The sequence below is a fragment of the Mastigoproctus giganteus genome, chromosome 5 (genome assembly GCF_048544385.1).
Source record: "Mastigoproctus giganteus isolate SK-2022 chromosome 5, ASM4854438v1, whole genome shotgun sequence".
Classification (NCBI taxonomy): domain Eukaryota; kingdom Metazoa; phylum Arthropoda; class Arachnida; order Uropygi; family Thelyphonidae; genus Mastigoproctus; species Mastigoproctus giganteus.
In genome coordinates this window covers 227,739,546-227,754,574 of record NC_143579.1, presented here as the reverse complement: position 1 = coordinate 227,754,574, position 15,029 = coordinate 227,739,546, and the positions used below count along the sequence as shown (strand labels likewise).

The 15,029-nt window shown below is 38.1% G+C and overlaps 1 protein-coding gene across 2 annotated transcripts in view; it reads right to left on the bottom strand.

Annotated features, from left to right (window-relative positions):
* The window catches only part of CRMP (Collapsin Response Mediator Protein), a 272,256-nt gene extending 264,772 nt beyond the window's left edge, over window positions 1-7,484 (bottom strand). The window contains exon 1 of one of the 2 annotated variants that reach the window (XR_016546993.1): window positions 7,326-7,484. The gene's annotated coding sequence lies outside the window, so the exon portion shown is untranslated. The remainder of the gene's footprint in view (window positions 1-7,325) is intronic. The other variant, XM_090374441.1, reaches the window with a different exon arrangement.
* Between the last annotated feature and the right edge of the window lie 7,545 nt (window positions 7,485-15,029).

The following is a 15,029-nucleotide window of genomic DNA, read 5'->3' as shown; positions in this document are numbered from 1 at the left end:
CACTAATAAACATTAGTCCACAAAGAGCAGTGTCCATTGATTATCACTCTCTGTTTTCTCCCACTCAACCATCCCTTTATCCAGAGCAGCAATTTTCCTCGAATGCCGCACTGCTCCATTTTGTGCAGCAGTCTTCCGTGTGCAACAGTATCAAAAACCTTTCTAAGATCCAAATATATGATATCAAAGTTATTATCTGCATTCAGTTCTTTTGTGACCACATCATAGTATCCAATCAAAGTGGTCAGGCAAGACTTTCCCTTAACAAAACCATGCTGTGTCCGAGCTATAACTGGTCTTGTCTAGATGATCCTGCAGTGCTTCTTTAACCAGTGCCTCGATTAATTTTCCTGGAACAGAAATTAAACTCACAGGTCTATAATTACTTGTGTCAGCATTTGATCCTCCTTTGTGAATTGGGGTCACATTTGCACACCTCCAGTCCATGCGTACCTTCCCTGAGTCAAAGGAAGCTCTCATAATTATGGCTAAGGGTTTGCTTACTTCCTTTGTTGCCTCCTTTAATATAACTGGATAGATCCCATCCACTCCAGGTGCCTTTCTTATGTTTATCCTCAACAATTTCTCCTCCACTTTCCTCTCAGTTATTACAAAATCATCTAGCTCACTGCGAGAGTTTACTTCACCTCTGCCATTCCCCCTCCCTGAATAACTCCTCATGTGTGAATGTAGATGCAAAATACTCATTTAGTTTGTTAGCCACCTGAGCAGGATCATCAACAGTTGAACCATCGATATCCAGTGGACCAATCAGATTCATCCCCTTCCTTCTAGAGTTTACATAGGTAAAGAACTCTTTGCTGTTTTTCCTTGCATCCTTTGCCAAAGATTTCTTATAATCTGCCTTTGTCTGCCTAACCTCCTTTGTGACTTGGTTACAGACCAGCTTATATCTCTAATAGGCTTCCATGTCACCAATTAATTTATATGTATCCCATGCATTTTTCTTCTCTGCCCATCTGACATCCATTTAGGCCTAAACCTTGAACAATATTTCTTAGTTGGTATGTAAAGCCTAGTAGCTTCCAAGATTAATCCTTTGAATGCTTCCCATTTTGAATTTGCTGTTGGTAACATCATCAGTTGGTCCCACCGTATAGAATTTAAATACCGTCTGAGACCACCGTAGTCGCCTTTACGAAAGCAAAAACTCTTCCCTTTACCCTTGATGTTGGTTATCTCTCTGAGTAAATCCCACTTCAGCACACTATGATCACTGTCACCTAGTGGTTCTTTTATCTGCAGATTCTTAATGCATGAAGAATCACTACTGATAATCAGATCAAGAGTATTACTCCCTCTAGTCGCCTCTCGAACATACTGATGTAGAAAACAATCATCCATTAAATCCACAAAAGCCTTGCTAGTGTTGTGTGACCAACCCACAAATTCCAGTCAATATCCGAGAAATTAAAATCCCCCATTATAAGACTCTCTGATTTACTGACCCACTCTATTTCTCTGTACAGTTTTTATTATACTCATCAGAGTCATTAGGCCTATAACACATTCCTACTCTCAATTTTGATTTCCCAGTGCTTATGTCACCCCAAACTGACTCGACACTGCACTGTCCAGCGATTTCGACTGGCTGTACCTCCTTCAATTTTATGTGTTTCTTAGCTAATAGCATAACCCCTACTCCCTTCCTACCTGTCTATCCTTCCTGTACACATTGTACTCCCCAAATTCCAGTTCTGAATTCCTTATATTTGTGTGACCACGTCTCTGATATCCCAACAATATCTGCCTCTGATGTTTTGACCAACACCTCAAATCAATCATATTTATTTACCAAACTCTTAGCATTGGTGTACACGCAAGTATACACGCAGCTGTTCCTGTTCTTAGCTACCCTAACACAACCCATGTATTTACTTGTACCGCAATGGCTCCCAGCAGTCTCTGAAATACCATGCATCTTGTTTTTCAGGCTTCTGCTCATTCTAATAGAAGCAGTGCAAGAATCTCTTTCACCTCTGCCAGTGGCTACTGTCAATCTATTGGTCTTTGTCTCCCCCCAAGCTAGCAGTTTTCCGACCCACCTAACACTGCCTCGATAGCATCAGCAAATATTCTTGCACGCTTTATATTTAAGTGTATCCCATCCCTGTAGAAGCAGTCTCTCCTGTTAACAAGCACAGACCAGGCTGAGAAAAATTCTACCCCTTGAGCTTTGCACAGTCTCTCCAGGGCCGAGTTGATCGGCAAGGCTCTCATCATATACTCCCTTCTATCGTGTCCGGGCAGAATTGCAGACAGTTTCAAATTCAACGGCTTTTTTTGACAGTGACCTGTACTTGTTAAGTAATTCCGCCGGTCTCCGACTCTTATGTAGTTGGAACATCTGTGAAGTCTTGAGGCTTTAGTCGACCATATCTAAAAACTGCGTGTCTTCTACACTCAGTTTTCTAAATGAAAAAATCCCTTGACTGAGTACAATCTTCGCTTGAAATTGTTAAATCATCTTCACTTGAAAAGACAACCCGAAGTTCCTCGTTTAATGGACTGGTTTGAACTAAGACCTTTCTTATCCTTCTATGTACGTAGACTTACAACTGTTTATTATCCAAATAAAAGAGGAATTCAAATATTGACACCTCCTTTCAATTTTGGTCATACCACATTCTGTGGTGCCTAAATACGTGTCCCGTTTTAAAATTATGAATAGGCTCGGAGTAAAGTGTAATCATCTTGCTCTTCTTTTGAAATACTGTCTTATTCTCTTTAACGTCTTCAGTGCTGGAGAAATTTTCCCATTCATTGCGTTTTATTAAGGAGAAAGAGAGGTCACAAAGGGCCAAAATCTGGCGAATAATATCTGAGTAATTTATTCCCTTTTTTTTTTGCCTAAAACAGTTAAGGGATTTTTTGCTTAAAACAGTTAAGGGATTTTTTGCTTCGAAGAAAATCCCCTAACTGTTTCTTAATTCCAGAGAATAAACATTAACTGTTTAATCGTGCAAGATGAATTGTTTACGAATCTGCTGTTAATATTAAACAGCACATCAGCTTTTGTTCCCTTCACTTTTAATTTTGATATTAGTTTCATTACCAGCTTATTCTGAACAGATTAAATACGTTTTTTCTACAAGTTTTATGAGTTGGCTCCTCATTACGAAGTCATACTTTGTATTTTTTAGTGCTGGAAGTAGAAGCATATTTTCCCTTTCATCTCAAGGTCAATTAAAATATCTCATTCTTCCCACATTCTCAGATCCATCACTCCTACTTGGAACTACCACCTTAATGCGTGACTTCCTTTGCCGAGTCCACTCCCACATATTAATCAAGTGGTTCGACAGGGGGTTTGAGAAACAGCCTCCGGGTTTCAGTTGCTTATTTGAATATCATCAAGGCGATTGTTTAGCAGTTAGATGTACTAACTCAGCTACCTGTTAATGTCAAGCAGCGACGGTGCCTTAGTCTAAAGATCCCTTTCTTCCATAAGCGTTGCCAGTGGGAGGATACGAGTCGTTCAGTTCTTCCCTGGAAAATTATGACTGATATCAGCGGAGATATAAGCAGTTACTGATTTTCGTATTTTAATTCTCTTGCTTCCACATGAACATTTCTGACAACGCCTCTGCATATTTTCGAATGTAGTTATCAGAAGTATAAATGAAGTTGTAGAAGGTAAAGATATCATTTTCAGTCGAAATGCCAAGCAAAAACTGATTTAGTATACAGTACAACTAATTTCAATTTCTCAATATTCCGAAGAACTCCTGCTTCAACGTGCTGAAGTTGAACAGCGAACGGGTAGACCACGTACTTTTTTGACAACAAAAAATATCCAGTCAGTTGGTTTTTCCAGACAATAGTCCAGAAAAACTGCATCCAAAATTACCACCCAAACAGGTTTGAGAACATACAGGAGCAGTTGCATCAACAGTTCTGTGCACAAGTTGTTACCTACAAAGCTTTCACCACTAAATTTAGTGCACAGTGAGGGTGCAGTGGCATTTTAGGAAATGGCTTCTGGGAAAGTGTGAAAAAAAAAAAAAAAAAAAAAAAAAGATACTTTGAAGCGGTTAATCTGGAAATACGCCTTTTCCAACAGATGGAAGAACTTGAGTGACAGTCTCATCCAAACTTCGAAGTATGATAGCAGTTGAGCCCAAGCTGTCATAATAGTTTTGATGGTTTAGGCTTAAATTTTTAAATAGTATGGTGATGCTTTTTGTGGATATTGAATTTACAAACCCATCGGTCCAACTTGTGTTATTTTATAGGCTCAGAAGCTTACATTTTTCAACAGGATAATTGCTCCCTGTCACAAATCTGTGTTGACGGCTGAGTTGGTTCGAGGAGATCTGGCTCACCCTGAGTTCGGCTCCCCAGAATGCAAATTTCCCCGAAAACAGACAATTCGTCAAAAACCTCAAAATAACCAACCAACTAATCAATCCACCAAGGATCTAGATCTGAGCTCAACACTACCACTGTGGAACGAAATGGAAAGGCTATCTGATTGCTTTTTCATGCAAACCAAAATCACCTCCCCAAATAAAAACAGTTATGCTGGAGGAATTGTCATAATTTTTTTTTCAAGACCACGTACTGTATTACAAGATTATCTAATACTGCAAGGTGTTGGTAACATAGTGTATATAGCGGCCGCCTCCGTAGCCAGGTGGGCAGGAGCAGCAGTGCGTAGCACATGCTTCTTGATTAGACCGGGGTTCGAGCCCGTGACCACCAAATACGGAGGATGCGGAAAGGTCAAGGAATGACCACCGCATATCCCCGGAGCAATATGGCCTTAGTTGCTAATGCTCCTATAAACAACAACAACAGTGTATATAGCATTTTTCAACTCTTTGTCTACCCTATTTATTGAGCACTATATTGAGCGAAAATAGTACGATTTTTTCTCATATCTAGAAAAACTCCAGCTATTCCCTTACGAGACGGTTTAGGTTTAATTAACGAGATTGTTTAAGCTTTAATTAACTTAGTTTACGACTGTTGAACTTTCATTCCACAAGAGTTATATTTTTGCAAACAGTTCCCAGATTTTAGCAACAGAAAATCCTCACCAAATGGAGATGTCATCTGAACACTTAAAGGTGTCAAAAGATTTTCTTCTTTTTTCTTGTAGGCGGATCCTCTTTATCATGAGTGATACCACCAATTGTGCTCGATTATGCAATCTCCTAAAAGATAATTTTCAGCACGTTTTGCAAGTTGACCTTGCCCGTAGCAAGCTGCCGATCCATTATCCTCCGCTGAAGTCATCCTTGAAGTAAATTTTTTATGTCCTTGAGTTCATTTTCCCAGTAGGTAGGAAATATATTCATATCTGCGGACTCCTTTCTGTGATGTCGGATGCACACTGAGGTGTAAAAGTTACTGTATTCTTTAGAAAGAATAATTCTCCACGTGAAAAAGTCTGATAAAACTGAGAGACCATGGATGGAATTAGGTGTGTTAAGAATATTTTGAGCGTTTAGTGTACATAAAATAGTCTATAATTCAAAATCAATGGCATCATTATTTCCTTCATTTTTTCCTCCATGCAACAAAGTAACCATTTGTTTTTCACTGTCTCTTTTCATGTGGAACCAGTTTCATTTCTTATTAGGGTGGGTCTTAGATCGATCCCTAGTTTTTTTTTTTGTTTTTTTTTTTGAGGTCAGCTTATTTCAAGTAGGGTTTATGGCTGACAAGCAGGAGGCCCCATGACATATGGCTGCCGGGGAAAAACACTGAAGTTATTCATTGGTAGTTGCAGTAGTATGCGAAAGAACTGAAGTGTCAGATTTATTGATCAGTCAGATTCTATAATGAAATAGAATAAAATAGCAGAGCGTTTGGACTTTCTCAGACAAAAAAAAAAATAATAATAATAATCAAACAAAAATTACCTAGTTTAATAAATAATTTGTGTAATAAGCGGAATGAAAATATTTTCTAAGCATTTATATTCGACTAATGAATTTAATCTAAGGAATTTATCAAAATAAAAAATTTTCCTTTTATTTCACTTTAATTTCATTTCATTTGTACTTTCAACTTAAACAAACAAACAAACAAACAAACAAAAAATAATAGATGAGTACAGCCTTGCACGTATATACATTCTGCAGTAAAAATATTCATACTATAATAATTACATTTTTTAATATTCTATAACATATTTAAAAATTTAGTTCAAATGTTACATAATAGGGGTTATTCAAAGCGAATGATAACTCTTTTCAACAACGTAGTAGATTAGGATGTACAGCTTTTATTAATTAATTAAAGCTTTTATTTTAAAAATTTTATTAATTAATTATAAGATAATAATATTAAATATAATATTATTTTCTTATGGAATACAACATTTTATTAACAAAAATTGCGTGGTTAATTTTTTTTTAGAAATTTTATTTTAGAAAATCATGAATGGAAATAAATCGTAACTTTATAGATAAATTTATTTTTTGTGTTATTTGAAAATGTCATTCCCTTGAACAGACGGAGAAACAGAATTTTTAAAAAAGTCTATTTTTAAGTCTTTTGCTTAATGCCATATGACTTAAATTTGATAGAATTTTGATTTTATCTTTTGGAAAGTTTCTGATTTAATCTTTTGGAAAGTATCGTTTAATATTTTGGAAAGCTTTTGATTTAATTTTTTTGGAATATTTTGCACAGAATTAGCAGTTTCTTAAAGCTGATTTATCAACACTAAATTTCAATGAAAAAAAAATTAATTACTTTAAACGAGACTTGGATATATAAGAATTTATTTGCCTCAGGTTGAATACATGGTATGGCAGCTGTACATGGAATTGGCAATTTATCGTTTATGAGAGGGTGACTGCACTTTTCAAGGACGGGAGTTGTAGCCAAGTGAAAGTACTGCATTAATAATAAAAAATTAAATGAAGTATGAAAGGACCCGCCCACACTATTTTCACCCATCACCGACCGGTTCACGTTATCAGTTTGAAAGCTAACAATCCGTACTGGATTTCTACCTCATATGCGTGACAAAGTTTTAGGGCAGGGAGGTAACCCTAAAACGAGAGGCAGATTGCCAGAAACGTTGGAAGCAGACGTCGGACAGTGTCATCTAGAGATAATAACCCAAAATGCACCTCAAAGTGACTGAATTTAAAAATGAATCTACAGTTTGAGAAAGTTCACTACCCTCCCTTAACAAAGGTCAGTGAAAAGTTCACGAGACGTACTAATAGCTAACTCTCGCACAAAACACGTGCTATCACGAAGCCTCGATATGATCGTGCATCTTAACCGAACTTGAGAGAAGATATGCAAATGACTGATTGGGGCAGGGGGTTAAAACTTACCAATGCACGTCAAGAATTTCGAGAAGAGGTGGTTCTTCTACGTCTCTTGCTTTATTCCCTATTCGACATGTGTTCAACCTAGGCTTCCACCAGTTACAACCGTGATTCATGCGTTATTTTCGCGTCTGCTTCTCCGCATCCTCGCGAGAGACCCCTAGCAGACCTCTGCGGTAGCTGAATAAAATATCTTTCGCATTATTCTCACTCCAGGGCCTAAAACCATGGCAATGCGGTATCGCTAACGTAGCTTCACGATATTTCGCTCTTCTCTTTTCTTCACCGCCCTCTAGACTTCCCCTCTTCTGTAGGCAGTGCGCCGAGAGGAGACACCATTATTGACGGAGACGGCTGCTCGTCCCCGTGCCGGTGGTGTATATGTGTGAGTCACATGATTAACCATTAGTGTGTGCTCCCTTTACGAGTGGACAGCTGCGCTCTGCTTGGAGTACAGATGCTGACAGAATGGCAACTTTATCAATGGATTAAGGGACATGTGGTTATTGATGCCCCCCCCTTTGCCCTTGCCACACTCGGAAGTGGTTACAACACTCGCTCGACACCTGGCCCATTCATTGGGGTTTTGTAATGTGAGACTGGAAATACAGTCAACTACATTTCAATAGAAAGAAGCCATGCTTTGTTTTGTCAATATTGTTTGAATTTTGAGACTGGCCCTTTCTGTCAACTCATTGCAATGAGTTGACAGAACGGGCCAGTCGTGATACTCATCAGGCTAAAATAACTCACGATTGTTGAATATTTATATAAAACTACAAAGCGTAGCTGTTTTGTGAGAGGGATATTAATAAGTCATTCTGTTTACATAATACAGTACTGTGAGATGTCATTCAAATTATACGTCCTTATATCATAAGCGTAATTAGACCGGACAAACATCTGGCGACACCTGTGGTACATGTACCAAATGATCGGAATAAAAAGTCAACAAATCATAAATCCGTGTATACCTATATATTTTAATAATTGAAATATACACTGCCCAGTCGAAATATTATGACCATCTACCCAATGTTTTAATTAGTTTCATACTTACCAAATGCTTAAATTATTTTCATTATTCCTTAATGAAATTGTTATAATAAATTATAATGGACTTGTTATTTTGTAAACCCCTGGCCTTCTTACTGTGAAGGACTTTTACAATATCACTCTGTCTAGGTTTACAGTTGAACATTTTCAATAATAATAATAATTAAAAAAAAAAAAAAAACGCCTGTCATATTAGGACCACCCAAAACGTTTGCAATAAACATAGTGGATATATCCTCCTCTTGCCGCCACACGGTCATCCACGGACTATATAAGGCCTCTGAACATTGCAGGAGGTCTATGTCCCATGTCGCCGGGATTGCGTCCCATAGATATACGGTAGTTCATGGTGGAAGACCTAAACGCCGGATTAACATCAAGGTAGCACCTGAAAGTCACTTTCGTGTTCTGCGACCCGCTCTTGAACAGTACCGGCAATGCGACAGGCCTCGTTATCCTGCTGGAACAAACCTGGTTTTTAGCATTCATGTAAAAACTACCTATCCATTGTGGCAGATCAGGCCACACTCAATGGTTGCAGCATTCTGAGTGCAGTCTAGGGTATGAGGGCTACAAGAGATTCTCAGAAAAACATTCCCCTTACCAAAACAACAGAAACAAGCAGGCCTCTGGTCGCGCAGGACATCGTAGTGATTCTTCGCAGTTTGTCGCCATACCCTCCATCCATGTCCACTCGACATAGCAGAAAATGAGATTCGTTGGAAAAGGCAACATTTTCCAGTTGCCAATGGCCCAATGATGCCGTTTAGATTCAAACATTACAAGCGCAAATACAGTAATTATCAGTTTAATGCTGTTTGCTTGGCCATTAAGGGCATGGCCCCTGTACCTTGGGACGAGGAGCCACTTTTTTTTACGTCATGTCATCTCATTGGCTTACATCGCATCGTAACACTGAACAGGAGTTTAACTAAGTTCGTTCCACATTGGTAGCTATTACAAGGGTCAGTACGCGATAGTATCATATAATAAAAAACAAAGTGTTTTTAGGGGAGACTTTATCCTTTATCCGCTTTACTCGTTGGTACGCAATTTTTCTGGAAACACTACCAATTGTTAGGAAATCTCTCTTCAAAATAGGCAGTCTACCTGGTAGATGTACAACATTAAGTCTACCAAAGAAGAATATTAACCTAAGCAAACCGTGAACATTGCACACACACTCTTTAAAAACTACCTTCTAAATGCATACATTGTTTCAGTTTTTGTGAAGTTGGACCCTATGAAATCCATTATAACCTTAAGCCCTGCCCTGTGACATTCTACCAAAAAAAAAAAACAAAAAAAAACAAATTATGATATAGGGTCCCCCGTAAATGATTACATCTACCCATATATTTATTTTGTGTGTAAATTGCGTGTGTTCTCTGGTCGATTTGCCTGTTTGCTGAACGAAGAAACCCCAGTTTTTGGGAAAAAACCTTGCTATCTACGCCTGAGACCGACAAACTCAGACACGGAGTGAAAAAAGCCCACTAAAGTTCCTCGCATCATCGACGGGATTCGAACCCGGTCCTTTTCCACCCAGTGTGGGGAGGACGGTGACGATACCACTGTGCTACCGCGCAGACTGTAACATTCTACCATCTGTTCACATTCAAATTCGCCAGCGAGCGCAAGTGATACAAATGTACATTTATGTAATTATTTAGTTATTTTTCAGAATGGTCGCCGCCGTTCTGTAAATTAAGAGATGTCATTTAGTTTTAAATGATTCAAGGTTCTCCACGAACGTATAGCGTAGTGGACACTTGTCACTTGTTTCATGGTCTCGGTTCGAATTTTATCGGAGACGTAGCAATCCTTGAAGAACTTGTCGGATTCAAACATTGTGATTGTAAGTTATTCTGGGTTTTTCATCCTACACAACCTGCAAATAGATCCGATTTGTATGCTGTGTAGGCCGATGTCTTAACTCCTGATACAGTTCGGCGTGCTGATATAGAAAGACTGACGAAGTTTGGGAGCAGCTGAAAAATTCAAATTATTATACTAAGGTCACCCGTAATTTTTTACATAAACCTTTGCTATCTACGCCAGAGACCGACTAACTCAGCCACGGAGTGAAAAACAAAAATGCCATTAAAGATCCTCGCCTCATTGACGGGATTCGAACGCTGGCCATTTCCACCCTATGTGAGGAGGATGGTGACGATACCACTGTGCTACCGCGCAGAGTGTGAGCAGATGAAGTTGGGAAAGCAATTATGTCGAAAAGATTGCAATAGAAATTGTCTGGAAGGAGTACAATTCTTGCCTACATGTTAGACTAACGCCAGAATGCTACCTGGAATTTAAATTTGAGATCCTTCCATACCCATGCAATTAAGACTTTTCATCTTCTGGAACAAGTTCAAGACTGATGAAGAAGTTCAAAATCGGCAAATTACTACCCATACTACACTAATGCTTTCTTTTCTAATGAGGTTAAAGTAAGCCACAAAGTAAAGAAAAAAAAAAAAACCAGGAAACCTGCTGAGTAAAAAGGTGTAAGTTGCTGTCGTAACCAGTGACATACAGCATTTTCAACCTCTACATTGTCAGAAACAAAATCGTGGGATGAATCTTGGTTTCACCACTTTCACTCGAATCCGAACATGTGTCAGTGCAATGGAAACATCCTGATTCACTTCCAAAAAAGAAATTTAAGGCTGTGCCGCTAACAGGAAAGATAATGGTAATTGTTTTCTGGAATTCTCATGGCATACTTCTTGTGTGGGCCTGGAGATGCTTTTTGATTTGATTTTTTATGGCGCAAAAACAACAAGGTTATATTGCGTCACGACAGAAGTAGATGCCATGGATGCTGAATCCCATTGTACACAACTGAAAAAACTTTGACTCATTTCGCAGAAAACGTAGAATACTGTTGTTTTACGAAAACTTAAGGCCACATACAGCGCGCAACCAAAGAAACCATTGACAGTTTGGTATGTAAACTCCTCGATTATTCCCTCTACAGTTCTGACCTCATCCTTAGCGACTTCTGTTTGTTTGGTTCACTTTTTATGACGATGCGAAGATGAATATGGTAAACATCACTGGTTATGACAGCAACCCACACTATTTTTGCCCCTAGGGTTTCGAGAATTTGATTTGCGATGGAACAAGTGTTTTTTGGTGATTATGCTGAAAAATAAATGTTATGTTCAGGTATTACCTGGCTGCCATTGGTTGGAATTTTCATTTTCAAATGACTCTTCCACGAGTCAAAAAAGAAAACAATATTTCTATTGATTTTTCACATGCCTTCGCACACTAAGAACCCTAAAACAAAAGAATTATGATATAACTTATCTCAGCGAGTGCTATCATCAATTTTAGATAAAAACGAAGACTTTCAGATAAAAGAAGGTCAAGAATTGTTCGTTATTTACGATTATGAGTTTTTCTTCCATCAGAATTTCTTTTACACATTTCAGTAAATTCTGGCAGACAGATTTACGACTAATGCCAGTACAGTCATGTTGCTACACGTAATATGTAGCTGTAGAGGCATTACTTTTTTTATGTATTCCCATCATAAAAGTGGTGTTATGGGTAACAATAAATGTAGATGTTTCCTAGGTAAGTTACGATTGTAGGGTACAGGTATAAAGGACAGATCGATAACGGACAAGCATGTAAGACAGGGCGGAATTAGGTGTGTTCAATGGTGCATGTTTCCAATGTTAGAATATAAAACTATACAAAATAAAATATATAATATTAAGGGCATTAAGTAGTACTGTCAGAATTATTCGGACCTCCCCTCTCCTAGTGAACTAATTCGATCAGCCTCTTCAAAATGTACCGTAGGCGTTATGATTTTAAAGTACATTGCCCTCGCGGCTTGGTGGATTCGCCGTCCTCACACAGGGTGGAAAAGACCTGGGTTCGAGTTACGTCAATGACGTAAGGAATTTTTATGGGCCTTTTTCACAATGTGGCAGAGTTAGTCGGTCTCAGGCAAGGGTACATTGGTGTTTTATCCAGGAAACTCGGGTTTTTCGTCCAGCAAACAGAAAATCGACCTCAGAACACACGCAATTTACAGACAGTATACACTGAGCAATATGGCCTTAATAAAACCCTGCTACAACAGCAACAACATTAGGGTTTTTAAAACACATCATTTATTTACTTTGCAATACGGCCGATCAGTACAAAAAGTATTAATATTATATTTTGGTTTTGTCTTCCCCTATCGCATGGTGGGAAATGTTTGCCCGTTCATCTTCCAGGCAGCATTATTTATGGTTGTTAAACCTGTTTGGGAAAGTTCTCTCTCTCTTCTTCTGCTTCTTGTTTTTTTTTTTTTTTTTCCTGGTGAAATTTCAAATACAACTGCTTAACGCAATATAAAATCAATAATGCGTAAAATGTTTCCATACTTCGGCCAGCTGCGTTACTATGAGACAACTGCGTGGAGTTGAATTGTGTTCTGGCACGCTGTCAGTCACTGACCATAAAAATACTCGAATGATAAAAGATTACGTCAGTGTTAAAATTTGAAAACTTTCCCTCATTGCTTATTTATCCATGAAATAGTATGCGACATATGTTACTCCGTAAGAAACAAACATCTTGCTCCAAAATGTCAAGCTGACTTTTATTCCTAATTAAACCGCTAAATTCCCGAAACAACTTCTATAAGCGTCATAGATATATTCAGTTAAATTTCCTTGTAATTATTTAATGTTTCTATAATTAAATTCTATAATTTCTATGATTAAACCGCTAAATTCCAAAAACAATCGCTGTGTCTCTCCGAGTGGCATAGATAAATTTATTTAAATTTCCTTTTAATTATTCAATGTTTCTATAATTAAATCAAATAATTTCACTTAATTTAGCAAATTTTCAAAATGTTTCAACTTACCGGATGATGACAAAAGTTAGCGCGGCGTAAGTGAGCTCTAAATTTCGATTTGTCTGCATTTATATTTAGAAACATCGGCTTTTCCTTAGCAAGTCCCATTAGCAAACATAAATCTATCTTACAGGACCAGTTAAAAATAAATAATGAAACATTTACTACATTGTATTCTACTTACAGTCATTTAGAGATTCTTTTGTTGTGATGTTCTGTTAACAGTTAAATTAGGCTTGACTTCTGTTTTGTTGTTAAATTATTGTTTGAGAGTAACTGTTAAAAATCTTCTACGGTACCAGAGGTACCATCAATTAATGTCTCCCGTTGACTTTTCAGCAAAAAGAAATTAAAAGTCCTTGAATATTCTTGATACTAGTTCAATTCCGCTAGTATTAATCCAGTTGTTCTCTTGAGTATCACCGTCCTCCTCCAGAGCAGGTGGAAAAGATTTGAGTTCGAATCCCTCAACGAAGTGAAAAATTGTTATGGTGTTTTTTCACAACGTGGCCGAGTTAGGCGCTTTCAGGAGAGGTAGCTTGGGTTTTTCTCCCGGAAACTGTTTTTTCGTCCAGCAAATAGAAAAATCGACCACAGAACAGACAGACGTATGATATGCAGCACACAATGGCCTAAGTTGCCGCTGCGCCTAAAACCCTACAACAATTCAATGCTTTCAAATAAATTAAAAAAAAAAAACTTTGCTTATAATACGTTAAAATATCAAACATAAAAATTTAAACATTTCTTATTACCCAAAGCTTGCTACTGGACATCAGTCTCCTTCAGCCGCCGCACATTACTTGGGTTACAATAGGATTACGTATACTACAGGCACATGACATTTTACCATAACTAAAACGTCATCTTATGACATTTAACGCCTATACCGTCACGGTAGTAGAGCGTTTTTCCTTGCTTGGCGCCAACATTCATCTCGCCTTAGAACAATCGATTCCGGGGATATTAGCCAAGTAGGTGAGAACTACATTCCACTGGTGACAGAATACCTGTCTTATTATTCAAACATCACAGAAGTGATAGAGGTTACCGTATTTTCCGGACTATAAGATTCACAATTTTAGAAGGCGAATTTCCAGAAAAAATATTTTATTGTATCTATCTGAAACACAAATGCACAGGTGCTTACTAGACAAGGTAATAGTAATTGTGGCATGTGATGCAAGAAAGCAAGCAATCGACTAATGTAGCATCAGCCAAAAAAAAAAAAAAAAAAAAAAAATTCACACAACCATTACCTCTAAATGTTTGTTCAGTTCCTCCTTGATTTTTTTTAACCTATCAACTTCCACAACGACGGATGGAAGTTTGTTCCAACAATTAACCACCCGCTGGCTAAAGGCAAATTTCTGCACATCTCTTCTATAGCTGTCTTTCCTCAATTTGAATTTATGCCCTCTTAGGTTCGTAATCTGAACAAGTGGAAGAATCCCATTTTTTAGAATTCGGCGTGCTCAACCCATTCAAGGCCTTATACACCTCAATCCGATCACCTCGCAGGTGCCTAGTCTCCAGCCGCTGCAATTTGCAGAACTTAAGCCTCTCTTAAGTATCATTCCCCTTCATCCCTTCATTCCCCTCACCAATCTTCTTGCCCTTCTCTGTACACGCCCAAGCAAATCTACATCCTTCCTAAAATGAGGCCTCCAGACCCGTACGCAGTACTCAAGGCGTGGCCTGATCATTGACATACAGAGGGACAATCACCTCCTTTTCCCTGCTAGCAAAATTCTTGTATATCATTGACAAAACCCCATGAC